Source organism: Triticum aestivum, chromosome 2A, assembly GCF_018294505.1.
Source record: "Triticum aestivum cultivar Chinese Spring chromosome 2A, IWGSC CS RefSeq v2.1, whole genome shotgun sequence".
Classification (NCBI taxonomy): Eukaryota; Viridiplantae; Streptophyta; class Magnoliopsida; order Poales; family Poaceae; genus Triticum; species Triticum aestivum.
Window position 1 is genome coordinate 204,474,097 of NC_057797.1, and position 21,563 is coordinate 204,495,659.

Genomic DNA, 21,563 nt, shown 5'->3' on the forward strand with positions numbered 1-21,563 from the left:
CGCGAAGGGAAATTATCAACAATGACATAACACCACCTCAAAAGATAATGTAGGAAGAATTGCACTTCGGAATGAAAGATGAAGAATGCTTGAACTCCTCAAAACAAGACATGTGTTGAACACCATGTTTATTTTAGGGTATAGCTTGGCGGATCTTCACTCCGAGAGAAATCCTGAAGAACAATTGAAGAATGAAAAGAATCCTTGATGAACCACCACGTAGAGACTCCGTGAAGAACTCCGGTAAAAAAGGATGATAGAAGGAAGAGAAGTTGAAAACACCAAGTGAAGCCTTGCAATGATTTAGATGGAGCTTTGTGATGAGATAAAGCGGAAAACTTGGAACTCTGAAAAAAGTATGAAGCACTTGAACCGATAATTTATTCAAGGATTAAGATAGATATAGCGCCAACTTGGGAAGGTCTTCAACGAACCACCGATAGGATTTGGAAACAATGAATGAATTGATATGATAACGAAGGAAGAGAAATCTTGAACGAAGCACCGTAAGAATTGAAAATGAATGAAGAAAAGATAAGGAAACACCGGGAAGAGTTAGAGAACGAATGAAGATACTTGAGGGAATTTGATACAAGAGAACGAAGAGATCACGAGCTGATTAGAGAATATTTGAATGATGCACCGGTAAGATTTGGAGAATGAGAGCTGAAAGCTGAAATGAATACTTCTGAGATGATGGGCTCCGGAGAATCAAACTGAAAATACTCTTGAATTGCTCCGGATGGGTGAAGAGAATTCTCACAATCGAAAACAATTATGATAGGATGGCATCAAGCTAGAACCATGAATCTTCAAGAGAACAGATAAGATTTGGAGGAAAATTCTTCTTTGGTCTTCAAAATCCAAGAATGACGTCGAGAAACACCATCAAGAATTGTTGAGACACTCCAGAATGAAGAAATAAAAAGGTTGAACCAACGATGAAAAGAATTTGAAAGATCTTGGAGAAAGACATATGATTGATGATAATTCATTCTTACGTCAAACTTGGAAAAGAATTTGAGAAGCTCCGGGAAAATTAGAAGAGTCATGTAAGATCCTGGGAAAAGACCTGTGGGTTAGGGCCCACTCAAAAGAAACACCGTTGAAATGATTTAAAAAAGAGATTGCACCAGTTGAATTGAATGGCTTGTATGAGATAACAACTTTGAAATAACTTGAACAGATTAAGAATGGAAACGTGAATCTTCTGAGATATCTTAAGCACTCCAGAACAATTGAATAGCGAGAAATGGATGATTAAGAGGTGCGCCGACATGAGAAAACATTTGAAACAAGGGAAAGAATATGATCAACACTGAAAGCTTGGATTGGATCCATCGGAGAAGAAAAGAATGGAGACTGATGAACTCAAAGCTTTGTTAGTATCTTCCTAAGAATCACCGAATGAGAACATTGACGAAAAAGAATGGAGAGACTTCACATCTATAAGATGGATACTTGATTAAGAAATCTGAGTCCTTCAAGAAAAAGGGTGGGAGGGCGGGAAAAACAAAGACAACTTGGGCAGATGGAAAGGATACCATTGAGAAAACTTAGAGTTGATCTTGCGGATGTTGAAAATAATCAGATCCACTTGAAAGAAGCATGTAGGTTGAAAAGGATTGTCATGACCATCTCGATGATCGAAAAGTATTAGCACTCCCATAGAAATATGAGAACACCATCTAGGAAAAGGTATGGATTCAACACTTGACATTGAAGCAACTCGAATACCATAACTCAAAAGAAAACAAACATATGATAGACCCCATATTGTATCATGTGTCTGTTGGAAGGATATCCTACATGATACTTGAATTCCCACTTATAAACTCCCGAAACTTTCTGGTTATGCAATAAGGTGTTGGGGATACAGGGGAAGCATAATATCTCACCCAAACTAACAATTCCTACATCCAGCTGTATCCATCCTTCAACACATAACCAAGAAACCTTCGGAAATCATGTACCTCAACCTTCTAAAAGCATCCGTTATACGAGTTATGGCAATACTCCCGAACTCCCGCCCCAGTACTGGGTGGCGTCGAGGTTATCTCACCAACAACTGCACAAAAGAGATTTTCGATGTCGGCGAAACTCAGGTATTCCAGAGCTGCAACGATAAAATTGTGACGACAACACCTCGGAGCTCAACTCCCCGGGACACTGCCACAACCCCTAAATGTCAGGAGGCACCAAGAACAATGTTCTCATCACAAAACTATCGGAACGATTCCAAGATACCCGCGTGATCCTAAATTTTTTTTGTTAAATTTGAGGAGAGGAGAGTCAAAACCTCTACGTCTGGAGGCCTCACCAGAGCGACGAAGAGACTGAGGAGTAAAAAGAATCCTACTCTCACATATATATATAATCCTAAGACTCAAAACATTTGTTCTAGACTCAACAACGGCAGTGATTCGATCAAGCAGGGGGCTCCTAAGTCGGGGCTGGCTCTGATGACCCACAAGTATAGGGGATCTATCGTAGTATTTTCGATAAGTAAGAGAGTCGAACCCAACGAGGAGTAGAAGGAAATTATAAGCGGTTTTCAGCAAGGTATTCTCTGCAAGCACTGAAATAATAGGTAACAGATAGTTTTGTGATAGGATAATTTGTAACGAGTAACAAGTAACAAAAGTAAATAAAGTGCAGCAAGGTGGCCCAATCCTTTTTGTAGCAAAGGACAAGCCTGGACAAACTCTTATATAGAGAAAAGCGCTCCCGAGGACACATGGGAATTATCGTCAAGCTAGTATTCATCACGTTCATATGATTCGCGTTCGGTACTTTGATAATTTGGTATGTGGGTGGACCAGTGCTTGGGTGCTGTCCTTACTTAGACAAGCATCCCACTTATGATTAACCTCTATTGCAAGCATCCGCAACTACAACAAAAGTATTAAGGTAAACCTAACCATAGCATGAAACATATGGATCCAAATCAGCCCCTTACGAAGCAACGGATAAACTAGGGTTTAAGCTTCTGTCACTCTAGCAACCCATCATCTACTTATTACTCCCCAATGCCTTCCTCTAGGCCCAAATAATGGTGAAGTGTCATGTAGTCGACGTTCACATAACACCACTAGAGGAGAGACAACATACATCTCATCAAAATATCGAACGAATACCAAATTCACATGACTACTAATAGCAAGACTTTTCCCATGTCCTCAGGAACAACTGTAACTACTCACAAAGCATATTCATGTTCATAATTAGAGGGGTATTATAGGATCTGAACATATGATCTTCCACCAAATAAACCAACTAGCATCAACTACAAGTAGTAATTAACACTACTAGCAACCCATAGGTACCAATCCCGGACTTGGAGACAAGAATTGGATACAAGAGATGAACTAGGGTTTTGAGAGGAGATGGTGCTGGTGAAGATGTTGATGGAGATTGACCCCCTCCCGATGAGAGGATCGTTGGCGATGATGATGGCGATGATTTCCCCCTCCCGGAGGGAAGTTTCCCCAGCAGAACAGCTCTGCCAGAGCCCTAGATTGGTTCCACCAAGGTTTCGCCTCGTGGCGACGGAGTCTCATCTGGAAAGAAGGCTTATGATTTTTTCCGCATCGAAAGACTCCATATAGCAGAACATGGGCATCAAAGGGCCACCAGGGGACCCATGAGGCAGGGGGCGCGCCCCCCACCCTCGTGGGCAGGGTGTGGCCCCCCTTTGGAACTTCTTGCACTCATTATTTTTTTATTCTGAAAATGCCTTCCGTGAAGTTTCAAGACTTTTGGAGTTGTATAGAATAGGTCTCTAATATTTGCTCCTTTTCCAGCCCAGAATCCCAGCTGCCGGCATTCTCCCTCTTTATGTAAACCTCATAAAATAAGAGAGAATAGGCATAAGTATTGTAACATAATGTGTAATGATAGCCCATAATGCAATAAATATCGATATAAAAGCATGATGCAAAATGGACAGAATCAACTCCCCCAAGCTTAGACCTCGCTTGTCCTCAAGCGGAAGCCAAAATCGAAAAATATGTCCATATGTTTAGAGATAGAGGTGTCGATAAAAAATAAAATACGGACATGAGGGCATCATGATCATTCTTAGAACAGAAACTTATATAATTCTTGTCATATGATCTCTTATGCTAGAGTAACAATTCAATCACAATTTCAAGTATGAATCGTAAACTTCATTCAAAACTAACAAACTATAATCTTAGTCATTGAGGCAATTGCAATTTATCATAACATAGGAAAGAGTCAATATAAGAGCTTTTCAGCAAGTCCACATACTCAACCATCTTTTAGTCTTTCACAATTTCTAACACTCACGTAATATTTATGGGTATGGAGTTTTAATTGGACACAGAGAAAGATAGGGGCGTATAGTTTTGCCTCCCAATGTTTTACCTCAAGGGTAATGCCAACAACAATAGTTCACGAAAACTCACATCCAGTTAGCCATATATACCAGGATCCTTCCAACATGTTGTGCTTGCCAAAAGATAAAATGTAAAAAGGAAGGGTGAAGATCACCATGACTCTTATGTAAGGCAGGGGATAAAAGTAAAAGATAGGCCCTTTGCATAGGGAAGTAGAGGTTGTCATGCGCTTTTATGGTTGGATGTACAAAATCTTAATGCGAAAGAACGTCACTTTATATTGCCACTTGTGATATGGACCTTTATTATGCAGTCCGTCGCTTTTATTTCTTCCACATCACATGATCGTATAAAGCTTATTTTCTCCCACACTAATAAGTCATACATATTTAGAGAGCAATTTTTATTGCTTGCACCGATGACAACTTACTTGGAGGATCTTACTCAATCCATAGGTAGGTATGGTGGACTCTCATGGCAAAGCTGGGTTTAGGGATATTTGGAAGCACAAGTAGTATCTCTACTTGGTGCGAAGAATTGGCTAGCATGATAGGGAAAGGCAAGCTCAACCATGTTGGATGATCCATGACAATATAATTTATCTCAGATGTAAGCAAACATAACCCATTACGTTGTCTTCCTTATCCAACGTCAACTCTTTAGCATGTCATATTTTAATGAGTTCTCACAATCATAAAAGATGTCCAAGATATTATATTTATATGTGAAGACCTCTCTTTCTTTATTACTTCCTATTAATTCCAATGATGACCAAAACTATGTTTGTCAACTCTCAACAACTTTTATTCATCATACTCTTTCTATGTGAAGTCATTACTCTCCATAAGATCCATATGATCTCTTTTATTTCCGTTTTATTCTTTCTCTTTTATTTTATTCACTCAAGATCATGGCAAAATAATCAAGCCCTTGACTCAACACTAATCTTTATTATATATAGCTCACGGACTCGATTACATGGAAGGATCATAAAGCAAAACTCACAATTAGATCATACTAAAACTTTATTCTACTAGATCAAAATATTACCAAAAGGATCGAACTAAGAAAAATGGTAAAGATAGAAGTGATGGTCATACGATACCGGGGCACTCCCCCAAGCTTGGCAGTTGCCAAGGGGAGTGCCCATACCCATGTGATTATGTCCCCTTTGTTGGTGAAGGAGTTGATGGGTTTGTTGATGGTGTAGGCTTGCCGTCCTTCTTCCAAGGCATAGGCTCACCATCATAGAAGGATGATCGAGTCTCATGAAACCTCAAATCTACAGCCAAACTCATCCTCTTGAATCTACATTCATACTCATAGTTTTGATTTTGCAGGTCATAGATCTGGGCTTGGAGGTGCTCGATTTTCTCATGAAGCTTGAAGATGGCCTCCCCAATGTCCTTGACGTCCAGCTTGTGGTTGTTGGTGAACTCCGTGATCATAATGTGATTGGAATCGAGTCCACGCTCCACCATCTCCTGACACTTGAAAACTTCTTGCTCCAATGCCTCGAGCCTTGCCTCCGTGCTTCCGGTCTTGCTTGGTCCCTCAACGTCGCGGATGTGCAACAACCTCTCATGGATCTCAATGGTTTGAGGGTGTTGCAGCACTTCCGCGAGGTAGGTGTTGATGACCTTCTCAAAGAACTGGTCCTTGGGGGCACTTGAAGACAACATGACGACCTGGATCTGTCAGAAAAATAGCTCGAAACAAAGACAGGAGATTTTTGCATGATACGGTGGTCAAAACCTCTGGGAGGTTATATAATGAATTTTTACCAACCAAAATACGTGTCGTGTAAGAAAACGAAGTCCGGAGAGCACACGATGTGCCCATGAGGTAGGGGGCATGCCTAGGGGGTAGGGCGTGCCCTCCACCCTCGTTGAGCCCTCGTGTCCTTCCCGGACTGCTTCTTATTTTTCCATTTTTCTAAATATTCCAAAACAGAAGAAAATTGCCATTAGAACTGTTTTGGAGTCGGTTTACTTACCGTACCACATACCTATTCCTTTTCGGAGTCTGAAATATTCCGGAAAGTGTCCCTTATGTATTCCTCCGGGGTTACGGTTTCAATAAAATTGGTTTCAACATTTATAGGATTACCTGAGATATAAAGTTTAATTCTTTGATCGTTCACCACCTTCGGATTTGTGCCTTCGAAGTTGTTGATTTTTATGGCACCAAAACGATAGACCTCCTCGATAACGTAAGGACCTTCCCATTTAGAGAGAAATTTTCCTGCAAAAATCTTAAACGAGAGTTGTATAATAATACATAATCACCTACATTAAACTCACGCTTTTGTATTCTTTTGTCATGCCATCTTTTGACTTTTTCTTTAAACAACTTGGCATTTTCGTAGGCTTGGGTTATCCATTCATCAAGTGAGCTAGTGTCAAATAACCTCTTCTCACCGGCAAGTTTGAAATCATAGTTGAGCTCTTTAATATCCCAATAAGCCTTATGCTCTAGTTTGAGAGGTAAGTGACATGCTTTTCCATAAACCATTTTATACGAAGACATACCCATACGATTTTTATATGCAGTTCTATAGGCCCATAATGCATCATCAAGTTTCTTGGACCAATTCTTTCTAGATCTATTAACAATCTTTTTGCAAAATTAATTTGAGTTCTCTATTACTCAATTCTACTTGACCACTAGACTGTGGGTGATAAGGAGATGCAATTCTATGATTAACATCATATTTAGCAAGCATTTTACGGAAAGCACCATGAATAAAATGTGAACCACCATCAGTCATTAAATATCTAGGGACTCCAAACCTTGGAAAAATAACTTCTTTAAGCATCTTAATAGAGGTGTTATGATCAGCACTACTAGTTGGAATAGCTTCTACCCACTTAGTAACGTAATCAACATCAACTAAAATATGTGTATACCCATTAGAGGCAGGAAAAGGTCCCATATAATCAAAGCCCCAAACATCAAATGGTTCAATAACAAGTGAATAATTCATAGGCATTTCTTGACATCTACCAATTCTTTGACATTCATCACAAGACAAGACAAACTTACGGGCATCCTTGAAGAGAGTAGGCCAATAAAAACACCAGCATGGTGTCCTCCATAAGCCTCGGACTGACACTTGCGTAGGATCTGTTCCTGTTCATGCTCAGGTACACAACGTCTAATAACACCATCTACTCCTTCTTTATAAAGGTGTGGGTCATCCCAAAAGTAATGCCTCAAATCGTAGAAAAACTTTTTCTTTTATTGGTATGTGAAACTAGGTGGTATAAATTTAGCAACAATGTAATTAGCATAATTAGCATACCATGGAGCAGTATGAGAAGCATTTATGACATTTAATTGTTCATCGGGAAAGCTATCATCAATAGGTAGTGGGTCATCAAGCACATTTTCTAACCTAGACAAGTTGTCTGCAATGGGGTTCTCAGCTCCCTTTCTATCAATAATATGCAAATCAAATTCTTGTAGCAAGATAACCCATCTAATAAGTCTAGGTTTAGCATCTTTCTTTTCCATAAGATATTTAATAGCAGCATGATTAGTGTGAATAGTTACTTTAGAATCAACAATATATGGTCTAAACTTGTCACAAGCAAATACAACTGCTAGGAATTCCTTTTCAGTAGTAGCATAATTTCTCTGAGCATTGTCTAGAGTTTTACTAGCATATTGAATAACATTTAATTTCTTATGAACTCTTTGCCCTAGAACAGCACCTACAGCATAATCACTGGCATCACACATATTTTCAAAAGGTAAATTCCAATCAGGTGGCTGAACAATAGGTGCAGAGATCAAAGCTTTCTTAAGTATTTCAAATGCTTCTCCACAATCATCATCAAAGACAAATGGTATATCTTTTTGTAATAAATTAGTCAGAGGCCGATAAATTTTTGAGAAGTCCTTAATGAACCTCCTATAAAAACCGGCATGACCAAGGAAACTTCTTATACCTTTGATGTCCTTGGGACATGTCATCTTTTCAATAACATCAACCTTGGCTTTATCAACTTCAATACCTCTTTCAGAAACTTTATGCCCCAAGACAATACCTTCATTAACCATAAAGTGGCACTTTTCCCAATTCAATACAAGATTAGTTTCTTCACATCTCTGCAAAACTCGGTCAAGGTTGCTTAAGCAATCATCAAAAGAGGATCCATAGACGAAGAAATCATTCATGAAAACTCACAAATCTTTTCACAAAAGTCAGAGAATATAGCCATCATGCATCTTTGGAAGGTAGCAGGTGCATTACATAAACCAAAAGGCATACGTCTATAAGCAAAAGTACCGAACGAGCAAGTAAAAGTGGTCTTAGATTGATCATCAGCTGACACAGGTATTTGAGAGAAACCAGAATAACCATCTAGAAAGCAAAAATGTGTATGTTTGGATAATATTTCTAGCATTTGATCAATAAAAGGTAAGGGGTAATGATCTTTTTTAGTAGCCTTATTTAATTTCCGGAAATCAATTACCATCCTATAACCTATAATAATTCTTTGCGGAATCAATTCATCTTTATCATTAGGAACGACAGTAATACCTCCCTTTTTAGGGACACAATGGACAGGACTTACCCACTGACTATCAGCAACGTGATAAATTATACCTGCCTCAAGGAGCTTTAGTATTTCCTTTCTTACCACTTCTTTCATTTTAGGATTCAGCCGTCGTTGGTGATCACGAACTGGTTTGGCATCTTTCTCCAAATTTAATTTGTGTTGACATAGTGTGGGACTAATTCCCTTAAGATCATCAAGAGTATATCCAATAGCAGCACGGTGCTTCTTTAGAGTTTTCAATAATCTCTCTTCTTCATGCTCTGAAAGGTTAGCACTAATAATAATAGGATATATCTTTTTCCCATCAAGATAATCATATTTAAGAGTATCAGGGAACGGTTTGAGCTCAAACAGGGGATCACCCTTGGGTGGAGGAGGATCCCCTAGGATTTCAAAAGGCAAATTGTGTTTCAGGATGGGTTCCTGTTTGAAGAATACTTCATCTATTTCCCTTCTTTCATTCATAAACATATCATTTTCATGGTCTAGCAAATATTGTTCTAAAGGATCACTAGGGGGTACGGCAATAGAAGCAAGACCAATAATTTCATCTTTACTAGGCAATTCCTCTTCACAGTGTTGTCTACGAAATTTAGAGAAATTAAATTCATGAGACATATCACCTAAACCAATAGTAACAACATCCTTTTTGCAATCTATCTTAGCATTAACTGTGTTTAAGAAGGGTCTACCAAAAATAATGGGACAAAAGCTATCTTGTGGGGAGCCAAGAACAAGAAAATCAGTAGGATATTTAGTTTTCCCACACAAGACTTCAACATCTCTAACAATTTCCATTGGTGAAATAGTATCTCTATTGGAAAGTTTAATTGTGACATCAATATCTTCTAACTCAGCGGGTGCAATGTCATGCATAATTTCTTTGTATAAGTCAAAAGGTATTGCACTAGCACTAGCAACCATATCACATAAGCCATGATAACAATGATCTCCTATTTTAACAGAAATAACAGACATGCCTACCACAGGTCTATGTTTACCTTTAGCACAAGGTTTGGCAATTCTAGCGGTTTCATTACAGAAATGAGTAACATGCCCATCAATATTATCAGACAAGAGATCTTTAACAATAGCAATATTAGGTTCAACTTCGATTTTCTCAGGAGGTGTATAAGTTCTAATGTTGCTTTTATGAACCACAGTTGAAGCTTTAGCATGATCCTTTATCCTAACAGGGAAATGTGGTTTCTCAACATAAGAAGTAGGAACAATAGGATCATTGTAAGTGATAGTATTTTCTTCAACTTTAATAGGTGCATCTACTTTTACTTCTATGGGAGGATGATATTTAAACCACTTCTCCTTAGGGAGATCAATATGAGCAGCAAAAGATTCACAAAAAGAAGCTACTATCTCAGAGTCAAGTCTATATTTAGTGCTAAACTTACAGAAAACATCGGTATCCATGAAAGATTTAACACAATCAAACTTAGGTGTCATACCTGACTCCTTACCTTCGTCGAGGTCCCAATCTTCAGAGTTGCGTCTAATTCTTTCCAATAAATCCCATTTGAATTCAATAGTCTTCATCATAAAAGAGCCAGCACAAGAAGTATCGAGCATGGTGCGATTGTTATAACATTAAGAGCTCATGATTGGGGCATGAATATAACATTGATTTAAGCCTCCCCGAAGCTTGAGCGATGCTTTATCCTTCACGAGGCCAGAAATTATATATATAATTGCGATCACGATGAACAAGATGCATAGGATAAAACTTCTGATGAAATTCCAATTTCAATCGTTCGTAGTTCCATGACCCCGTATCATCACATAGCCTATACCATATCAATGCATATCCCTTCAAAGATAAAGGGAAGACCTTCTTCTTAATAACATCTCCGGGCACACCTGCAAGCTTAAATAATCCACAAAATTCATCCACATATATTAGGTGCTCATCAGGATGCTTTGTTCCATCTCCTGCAAAAGGATTAGCTAGCACTTTTTCTAACATACCCAAAGGAATTTCAAAGCAGACATTTTCATTTTCAGTAGGTTCAGTAGGTTGAGGAGCAACTCTTTGCTCTACTGGTCGGGGTGAAGATACCCTGAACAAGCCCCTCAGAGGATTACTTTCCATAGTAACAAGTGACAGTAAATTTCAGCACACCATATAAATTTTTCCTTACCAAATTCCACCTACCAAAGGCGCTTCACTCCCCGGCAACGACGCCAGAAAAGAGTCTTGATGACCCACAAGTATAGGGGGTCTATCGTAGTCCTTTCGATAAGTAAGAGTGTCGAACCCAACGAGGAGCAGAAGGAAATGATAAGCGGTTTTCAGCAAGGTATTCTCCGCAAGCACTGAAATAATAGGTAACAGATAGTTTTGTGATAGGATAATTTGTAACGAGTAACAAGTAACAAAAGTAAATAAAGTGCAGCAAGGTGGACCAATCCTTTTTGTAGAAAAGGACAAGCCTGGACAAACTCTTATATAGAGAAAAGCGCTCCCGAGGACACATGGGAATTATCGTCAAGCTAGTTTTCATCACGTTCATATGATTCACGTTCGGTAATTTGATAATTTGGTATGTGGGTGGACCGGTGCTTGGGTGCTGTCCTTACTTGGACAAGCATCCCACTTATGATTAACCTCTATTGCAAGCATCCGCAACTACAACAAAAGTATTAAGGTAAACCTAACCATAGCATGAAACATATGGATCCAAATCAGCCCCTTACGAAGCAACGCATAAACTAGGGTTTAAGCTTCTGTCACTCTAGCAACCCATCATCTACTTATTACTTCACAATTCCTTCCTCTAGGCCCAAATAATGGTGAAGTGTCATGTAGTCGACGTTCACATAACACCACTAGAGGAGAGACAACATACATCTCATCAAAATATTGAACGAATACCAAATTCGCATGACTACTAATAGCAAGACTTCTCCCATGTCCTCAGGAACAACTGTAACTACTCACAAAGCATATTCATGTTCATAATCAGAGGGGTATTAATATGCATATAGGATCTGAACATATGATCTTCCACCAAATAAACCAACTAGCATCAACTACAAGGAGTAATTAACAATACTAGCAACCCATAGGTACCAATCCCGGACTTGGAGACAAGAATTGGATACAAGAGATGAACTAGGGTTTTGAGAGGAGATGGTGCTGGTGAAGATGTTGATGGAGATTGAACCCCTCCCGATGAGAGGATCGTTGGTGATGACGATGGCAATGATTTCCCCCTCCCGGAGGGAAGTTTCCCCGGCAAAACAACTCTGCCAGAGCCCTAGATTGGTTCCGCCAAGGTTCTGCCTCGTGGCGGTGGAGTCTTGTCTGGAAGGATGGCTTATGATTTTTTTCCTCATCGAAAGAATCCATATAGCAGAATATGGGCATCGGAGGGCCACCAGGGGACCCATGATGCAGGGGGTGTGCCCAGAGGGGTAGGGCGCGCCCCCCACCCTCGTGGGCAGGGTGTGGCCCCCCTCTGGAACTTCTTGTGCTCATTATTTTTTATATATTCTAAAAATGCCTTGCGTGAAGTTTCAGGACTTTGGAGCTGTGCAGAATAGGTCTCTAATATTTGCTCCTTTTCCAGCCCAGAATCCCAGCTGCCGGCATTCTCCCTCTTTATGTAAACCTTGTAAAATAAGAGAGAATAGGCATAAGTATTGTGACATAATGTGTAATAACAGCCCATAATGGAATAAATATCGATATAAAAGCATGATGTCAAATGGACATATCAGGCTCTGATACCAACCTGTAACACCTACCATGCGGCTATGCCTCTAAGTCGTGCCCCGACACGTGTGAGATATAGCCGCATTATGGGTGTTACAATGGAGCAGAGGATACTCCTACTGTAGCTGATGGCCTCTTATCTTGATTGCGAATTGCAGGTGAGGAAGCCGTCGAGGCATGTGGGTGCCTAGGTGGTGCACCCTCAAACTAAGAACCATATGGCTGTTGTGTTTGCTGCCATGAGCGTGTGGTGGTGCGGCCTTGGAAAGCACGAGTATGACCATTATGCATATTCTTCTTCTCAACTCTTATAGCTTGATGTAGCACATCTTGTATTATATCATAAGGAAACATCTCTACAAAATCTGATATTTCATCATTCAGCCCATGTAAAAATCTTGCCATTTTCGCCTCATCACTTTCACGGGTTCTTGTCTGAATTAGGAGCACCTACATCTCTTTATAGTACTCCTCAACAGTGCGGGAACCTTGAGTGAGCCCCTGCAACCGCTTGTACAATTGCCTCTCATAGTGTGATGGAACAAAACGGCGCCTCATGACTTCCTTCATCAAAGTCTAGTTGCAGATATGATTATTGCCGGACATCAACCGATCGTCTTGCAGCTGATTCCACCATGTAAGAGCATAACCAGAGAACTCCATAATAGCAAGATCAACTCTCTTGGCTTCGGAAAAACCATAGATACGAAATATTTGATCACACTTCTCTTCCCACTCAATATATGCATCCGGCTCCTCTTTTCCCGTGAATGATGGTACATGTAGCTTCACTCTTGCTTGGTTGTCACGGTCATCCTGATCATGACGCTCGTAATGATGACCATTGCGACCAAAAACAACACCACGGCGAGGCAGTGAGTAGGGTTCATAGTCCCCCATGCCTTCATCTTCATCACCATTGTAACGCCCATGATGCGGCTATATCTCCCACGTGTCGAGGCACGACTTAGAGGCATAACCGCATGGTGGTTTAGTCGCAAGTGGGGTAATCTTCACACAATCCCGTGTACTGAATAAGAAAGGGATAAAGAGTTGGCTTACAATCGCCACTTCACACAAATAACAAGTTAAATATACATCATCCAGGGTACAACCAAGGTCCGACTACGGAACCAAAATAAAAGAAGACAACCCCAAATGCTAGATCCCCGATCGTCCCAACTAGGCACCACTACTGATCAACCAGAAAAGACACATAACAACAAACAAGATCTTCATCGAGCTCCCACTTGAGCTCGCTTGCGCCACCTACACTGTTATCATCGGCACCTGCAACTGTTTGGAAGTATCTGTGTAACACAAGGACTCATCAATCTCACACCCGCGAGATCAAGACTATTTAAGCTTATGGGTAGGATAAGGTAATGAGGTGGAGCTGCAGCAAACACTAAGCATATATGGTGGCTAATATACGCAAATAAGAGTGAGAAGAGAAGCAACGAATGGTCGAGAAGCTAGAAGTGATCAAGAAGTGATCCTGAAACTACTTACGTTCAAGCATAACACAAGACCGTGTTCACTTCCCGGACTCCGCCGAAAAGAGACCATCACGGCTACACACGCGGTTGATGCATTTTAATTAAGTTAAGTGTCAAGTTATTTACAACTGTATATTAACAAATTCCCATCTGCCACATAACCGCGGGCACGGCTCTTGAAAGTTTATACCCTGCAGAGGTGTCCCAACTTAGCCCATCACAAGCTCTCACAGTCAAGAAGGATATTCCTTCTCCCGAAAAGATCCGATCAGTCTTGGAATCCCGGTTACAAGACATTTCGACAATGGTAAAACAAGACCAGCAAAGCCGCCCGATGTGCCGACAAATCCCGATAGGAGTCGCACATATCTCGTTCTCAGGGCACACCGGATGGGCCATACGTCGGGTTGGCATAGACCCTGGTTGCCCAGGGGCCATCGGATATCGCCCAGTTTGGACCAACACTCAGAGCAGCACTGGCCCGGGGGTTTAAAATAAAGATGACCCTTGAGTCTGTGGAACCCAAGGAAAAAAGGCTTAGGCGGCAAATGTTAAAACCAAGGTTGGGCCTTGCTGTAGGAGTTTTATTCAAAGCGAACGTTCAAGGGGTTCCCATAACACCCAACCGCGTAAGGAACGCAAAATCAAGGAACATAACACCGGTATGACGGAAACTAGGGCGGCAAGAGTGAAACAAAACACCAGGCATAAGGCCGAGCTTTCCACCCTTTACCAAGTATATAGACGCATTAATTAAAATAAGAGATATTGTGATATCCCAACATATCCATGTTCCAACATGGAACAAACTTCAACTTCACCTGCAACTAGCGGTTTGCTAGGAAGGTGGATTAGAGGCTTGACATGGCAATATGAGAGGCATGATATAACAAGTGGTAGGTAGCACGACATAGCGATAGAACGAATAACTAGCAAGCAGGAAGGTGGGTTAGAGGCTTGACATGGCAATATGGGAGGCATGATATAACAAGTGGTAGGTAGCACGACATAGCGATAGAACGAATAACTAGCAAGCAAAGATAGAAGTGATATCGAGGGTATGATCATCTTGCCTGAGATCCCGCAAGGAAGAAGAACGAGTCCATGAAGAAGACAAACAGACGTAGTTGAATGGATCCTCACAAACGTAACATTACCGGAACTAATAAGAAGAAGCAACACCGGAAAGGAGAAAAAAAAACATGGTAAACAACCAAGCATAAACATGGCATGATGCACAACCAAGTATGATGCATGTCCAGTTTAAATATGCATGGCATGGCAAAGTGCACAAACAATACTACAAATTAAGTGGAGCTCAATATGCAACGAGTTGCATATTGACGAAACACCAAATTTGATTATTTAGTTCACTCCTGTTTATGTACTCAACAATATTAAAAGTTGTTAAACATGGCAAGAGGTGAAGCATAAGTAAACTAAACATTTAGGCAAGTTTAAATGAGGCCGGAAATAACAACAACCATTCCGGAAAATCCCCATGTGCATATCTAGCAATTGAAGCAAACAACAATTTAAACATTCTTGATGTTGCTAACATGATGCGGATGACATTTGCAAGTTTTAAGCAATTTTTATGAAATGTTGATAAGAGAATGTTATGAAGCATTTGTCATTGTGGCGGAAACGAAAGGGGTGCCACGGCAACGAATCCGGAAATGATGTCACGACAACATATATGTTCCGGTAGCTCATGGAGATACCGGTGCAAAAGGAAATGTGACGGGAGCGTGTCATGCAAGGATGGTGGGGTGATCCCGGATACCGGGTTCCCATGGATCGACGGCGTGGCAACGAGGAGGAACAACTAACGTTCACGGGCGGATACAACATCCAAACATGCATCTCATACAACTCATGCATTCGTTCACGGGCGGTCATTCTCGACGGTTATACCTTTGTAGCGTGCATTATCAGAGCGGTTCGGGTTCGATGCGGTATAGGGGAAGTAGACGTTCTCAGAACGATCGTAGTGGAAGTAGTGGTACACGGCGACGGTAGTTATACACGGGTCTTCGGCCACGGTAGTAGTTGTACAACGTTTTCGTAGATGTTCAGGGTCACGGCGAGAAACTTGACGTCCACGGAGTCTTCGAGGGTCGACGGTAGTGGTACTAGGCAAAATGCACGTCGATGGTAGTTGTTCTCGTATCGTCGTGGTACTTGGCGATTTCGGAGACGGCGGAAGACGAACTTGGCGGTCCTCGTTGACCTAATACTTGGCGTTATTTCCGGTTCAGTGGTCGTTTTAGGCATGGCGTCGAGGTACTTGGTGGATCTGTGGTGCTCGCGGTCTTGGTCACGCCGGAAGGCACTTGGCGAAACCATTCAGGGAGGAAGCAACGGAGTGAACTAGCAGCTGGTGGAACTCCACGGTCAACACCACACGGGTGTACAGAGGCAAAACTTATGGCGTTGCACCTATGCGGTTGCCAAAGGGAACGATGCCGGGTCGAGGCAGAAGACCGGCGACGCAGCTGCGGGCACCGGGAGGCGTGGCTCCGACGGGCAGGGCCGGAGACGAGGTAAGGAAGGCCGGTGAGGAACTCGGTGACGGGGACGGCCGGAACTGCTGCTGGTGGCGCTCGTGGCCCGGGGCTCCGGCGAAGGGAAAGGGAGGCAGCGACCTGCTGCTGGCGGCGCTCCGGTGAGCCCGGGGCTCCTGCGAAGGGAAAGGGAGGCAGCGACCTGCTGCTGGCAGCGCTCCGGTGAGCCCGGGGCTCCGGCGAAGAAGGAGAAGACGCGCTGGATGAGGGGTCGCCGGACCTAGCGATTCCCGACGGCGGCGATCTCCGGGGCTGATGTAGGGGACTAGGGCAGGAGGCCGAACGGAGGGAGGCGGCGCTGTCCTGCGGCTGGAGGGCGGCAGCCATGGCACGGCGGCGGCCCGAGAGGAGGAGAGGGAGACGAGCACGAGGGTTGCGGGGTTGGAGGGAAGGAGAGGAGATGGGATCGATCAGGAGGGATATGGCAGCGCAAGGGAATGAGAGGGGGAGGACGAGGTGAGGGTTTGGTCGGCCTAGGGTTAGAAGGGGTGCGTCTGGGCCTTCGGCCACTGGAGGCTGGGCCTCAGAAATGGATCGGCCGGCCTGCTAGGAGCAGGCCGAGCTGCTGCTGCTCTCCTTCTTATTCTTTTCCCAAAAGTTGAAAAAATGACAGAGAAGAAAAGGAAGAAGAAAGGAAGGTAGAGATAGAATTTGGGAAGCGGATTAATTTTCCTGGACTCATAAAAATGTGCTTGTTCCGAGAAAATAGAAATGGCCATGATTGAAAGATCTAAATTCAAATACATTTGAATTTAATTCAAATGGTTTGAATAAGTTCAAGGTATTGAAGAGTCCAAAAATGTTGGGAATTTAGGAAGAGCCTTGATAAATGGGAAAAGAATTATTGGCAAGGTTAGATCGACTCGAAGCAGAAAAGGCATAGGATTTATTTTGCACGTGTGTTATGGTTAAATCCAAACTAATGAAATATTTATAGTAGCTCCCTAAATACTGGGAGGATATGTTATAAAGAGAACTCACCATGTGAATTCCCTCGGTTTAAATAGATCGAAAGATCTATGTAATTTATTTAAGTGAGTTTTAGTTAGTTTGAGAAAAAGATGGCATGATGACATGATGCAATGCAAAAGATGACATGATGAAAGCAACAAACAAATGAAACACATGACAACAACGAAAAACATGGAAGCCGTCTGGAGCGTCGGTCTCGGGGCGTCACAACCATGCTCGGAGAGATCTTCAAGGAAGATGGCATCACCATCATGTGCTGCTCGTCGCAGGTGATCAGCAGCAAACCCGCAGGGATCATGGCCTCGCCCGCGAGCTTCTCCTCCATGCAGCCCACCCTCACGGGGGCCAGCAAAGTCGCCATGCCTCCGTTCAGCACCAACAGCAGGGGCGCCGTGGGCAGCAGCTTCTGCCTCTCTTCCTTGACCAAGATGGCCATCGTTGTTTCCTTGACGTTGCCGATTGCCGACGAGCAGCGAGGCAGCGGGGCTGTGTTGATGTTGATCCCCATTACCCGCGATAGGAATACGACCACCGAACATCCTTCACATAGCTGCAACTATACTCTCCTCTATCATATCACCAAGTGTTGCGCGAGTTTTTGGGAGATCATCCTCCACATGTTGATGTCCATGTACACTCGAGTTGGATCCTATCATGTTAACTCTTGGAAACAAGTGGAAAAAGAAAAAATATGTGTGGAAAACACTCAGCTCACCTTCTTGCTTACCCAAATTCTAATGATTCCTTGGCGGCTGTGTGGAAGTATCAAATCAGGAGTGGATGGGCGAATGGAAGGAAGGAAGCTGACGGTTTCTAGGTGGATCTGGGTGGGGTAAAAAGGGAGGGCTAGTGCTCAGATCCAATCGATGCCAACCAAATGAACAAGAAAAAATTGTAGATCCTTGCACCACGTTTGAGCTACAACACTTGCCACTACAACTTCTGAAATTTCTCACCCAACTGAAAATGATTGCACACTTGCTCAACACTTTCTCTTCTCTTTTTTGCTCTTTTTTCCACTCTTTTTTTGCCCTTTTTTACTCTTTTTTCCACTTTTTTTCTCTCTCTCTTTTTTGCAGCACAAAAGATCCAACAACAAGACTCAAACAAAAATAGCAGCAACTTTGGATAGAACTTGGTGCAAACACAAAGAGGAAAGCAAACAACTAGATCTCAGCAAACAAAGGCTTGGATTTTTTGTGTGTGAAAGAAAACGAGGTTAAACGAGACTCGGATAAAGAGAGCGAGATTGAGCAAGTGTGGCCCGCCGTGCGGAAGAAAGAGTGAGATAGTCTCGAGGGAGTGACCTAGATAGACAACCTGCGCGCGTGCGCATGAGAGGTTGGGGGGCTAGATAGACAATGCATGTATCTAGCGAGAGAGGGTGAGAGGGAGAGAGAGAGAGCTCGGCATGGGGTGCTGATGCGACCCTGTCTTCAAAGAAGAGGGAGTTCAAGGGGAGGTCCGATCTTCATGGCGTAGGATCAATAAATGGATGGGGGTAACTAGCAGCAAGCAGCCAAAAAATGGAAAATAAGATATTATGACCCGACGAGGAGGATGGTCACCGGAGCTTGCAATCCGAACATTCGCCGATCCACAACCCGGAATACTTCCCCACAGAACCACGCTCAAGTTGGGGAGCACGGGATAGGTGCAATCCGCAAGGGAAACCACGAACTCTAACCCACACAACGCGATCTAGTCGTGGAGCACGAATTAGGAGCATTTTCTCAAGGAATCACGAGAATAAGGATAACAAGAGCTCTCCAATCTCAGGAGGAGTCTATGTCTTTGGTCTTTGATAGAAATGGCAAAAAGTCCCCAACGAAGGGAAGAGCTAGCCGATTTATAATCGGGACAACCCCCTGGATAGGTGTGAAAGAGAACTAGCTTCCGGAACCAGCTTAGGTGTGAAAGTGAACCAGCTTTGTTTGATTAAATGGTTTCAAGACTTAATTAGGTAGCTTTTGGAAAACTCTCGTTGTAGGTGGTTGGCAGTTCCCGACCAAACATTGTTCACTAGGGTCGAACAATGTTTCCTTCAGCAGAAAACTCGAGTTCTGGAAACCTTTCGCAAGTTGGTATATCCAAACTCGTGTAAAACATTGTTTTCTCAGAAACGGAACAATGTTTCTTCAGCAGACAACTCATTCTTCATGAATTCCTAACTTTGTTTCCTCGACATAAAACATTGTTTTGCACGGACTGGAATGTGTTTGTCCTTCTTCGACATCGCACATGAGTTCAACCAACAACAAAGGAGGTGAAGGCACAACCATGTTTTCAAGGTCAAATGATAGACTTAAGTTAGCGTTCACCTGATCATGTATTTGCATTGCGCAACTTCTTATGATTGGACCGTTGATGGTTGGTGGTGTGGTGCCCATGGTTGGCCTGTCCTCATTAGGTGCAATGGTGGGTGTGTGAGGTAAATACATTTGGTAACTGAGTGGAAAAAGGGGGTTGTGTAGTTGAGAGAGTTAGAGATCAAAACATGGAGAGAAAGAATGAACGTGTGTCGGAAACCTATAGCTTCCTAAGGTGGTTAGGAGAGGAAGATTGACCGATACAGGAAGTATGTAGCGTGTGTGCCGAGGGGGTGGGGCTAAAAATAACATTTGAATGTAGATAGTACGAGACTTAATATCGATGTTTCAATTCGGTGTACATTGTAAGATTTGAACCAAGGACAATGCATATGGGTAATTATTTTGAATTTGTGCCATACTAGGTTTGGAAAAGTTGACATTGACTTGATTGTTGTGCTATTTTGCAGGTCATATGTTTGAATCCATCCAAAGTTTTCTCACTACCATGGTGTTCATCATATACATATGAATTTGTATTAAAAAAGTAGCATGGACACCATGAAATGCGAAATCCACGTTAGAACTAGAGATCGCTATGTGACACACACTCTAATTCAAATAACTAATTATGTGACACACACTCTAATCCACGTTAGCATGGATACCGTTTCAATTTTTTTCAAATAACTCCTCATTAATTTATTTATAGTATCTCGTTTCGAATGACTAATTATTTGCAAGGAAAACACGGGCATTGTAAATACATACATATTCGTTTGCAAATGAAAGAAGATTCGTTTGCATTCTTGAATGTAGGCGCACCAGGCAGACTAGGGTCGTGTTGTGGTGGTCGCGTGTGTCGTACGGACGTTTACCACCCAGCCACCTGCCCCCTCCCCCTCCCCCCAAAAGAACGACGATAAAATAAGTTTGCACTTCCACGTTTCGGATTGAAATATCTGGCGGCCCCAATTCCAGCCCTGCAAAATCTCCCTTCCCCAGCATCCCCTTCTGTGCCCAGATTGCTCAAATCCCTAATTCATCGCCAACCCAAGCAAAGTTCGAGTCGCCCCTCGTCTCGTCTCTTTCCCCACCTTTGTGTTGGACGACGACGATGAAGACGACTGTCGCGCTTCACCACCGCATCGGAGCTACCTCATCTACGCCCTCGTACACCGCACCGGGTGGTCCACCGACAACGTCGGCCGCCGCAACCGACGTGCCTCACAGACACCGACTTCCACCGCATCAGGTGCGCTTCACCGACACCGACTCCCACCTCACCGGGGCTACTTCACCGAGTACATCATCGCACCTCCGCCCCGCAGGGCCGTTGGGGCTTCACCAACGGTCTCGTCCACCGCATCGTAGCGCTTGGCTGCCACTCAAGGTCTGCATCCGTGCGCGGCCAGCCAACGCCAGCGCATCACCCTCAATGGCTCTGAAGTGACCCGCACTCTAGCTAGGCGAGCATGCCCAAACGCCGGCCCGAACTAGGTATCCACACATCACTCGCTTGTGCACTATTCCGACAATGTTTGGATATCCTTTCAC